Genomic DNA, 1,070 nt, shown 5'->3' with positions numbered 1-1,070 from the left:
CTTCTGCAATACTCTGAATTCTCCTTATTGTTTGAATCACTTATAATTCGCTTGGTTTTACTTTTAAATCCAATCTTGCTTTTGTATGAGCCTGTCCTCTCCAGTTCTCTCATCCATCCTATGTGCTACATGAGCACCTTTTGTGTTCCGCAAAACCTGTCTTCACAATCCTTCCTTACTGACTCATTTTTGCCTCTTTCAAAATGTCTCTATTTTCATAACTTTCACAACTTTCAGAACCTCTCCGAACTTGCCATATTATTTATTGCTTTTTGAGGTAATGGCCACAAAAAGAGAAACACAGCAAATGTAATTCTAGCTTAGTCCTCCAGTCTTTGGAAGGTCTGCTTTCTTTAGTTTTCCAGCCTTCGATACCTTGTGTGGTGCCGATGGCATTGTTAGAGGTTAACAAAAGTTTGTTTGCCATTATTTTATTGTCTGTGTTCAATGGATGTAAGTTGCTTTCACCAGCTATCAAGCGTTTACATGACTTGGTTGCATTTATAGAGGACATACACATCTTGTGTTACATAAGATGACCCACAGTCCTGTAAGCCTCCTCAAGGGACTCTGTACTGGCCCGGAGAAACCCCTCCGCTGGTTTAAACAGGCACAGACCAACACTTCTTATTGTCCCACGGCCACTCAACCCTCGCCAGTGAAAGGGTGCCACTGGGCCCTCCCTTGTGAATAGGTGGAGGTGGGGATCCCCTTGCACCGGGGTGACGAGACCCTTTTCTCAGGGCTGCCTGGAAAGAGAAGCCAGCCTGTCCCAGGCCAACTGTTTTAAGAGGCCACTGTGATACACGCGACTGTCTCTGCCTACACCCATCCAAAAGATGTGCTTGCGCGATGGCAAGACACCAGCTTTGACGGGAGGGGCGGGGCTTTAACCTTGGACAGAGAATTTCTGTAAGAGATGCTCCGCCACCCTCATCTTCGACTACTTCCCCTACCCGGGGAAGCGGGTCATAGCTTCCCCGGGGACCCGTGCGAATCCCTCCCTTACGGACAGAGCAAGGTACGGGGTGGCGTCACGCCATACGTCCCTTCCCTATGAAGCTGGCAGC

The sequence above is a fragment of the Pygoscelis adeliae genome, unplaced genomic scaffold (assembly GCF_000699105.1).
Source record: "Pygoscelis adeliae isolate BGI_AS28 unplaced genomic scaffold, ASM69910v1 Scaffold38, whole genome shotgun sequence".
NCBI classification, from domain to species: Eukaryota; Metazoa; Chordata; class Aves; order Sphenisciformes; family Spheniscidae; genus Pygoscelis; species Pygoscelis adeliae.
This window is presented reverse-complemented; position numbering follows the sequence as displayed.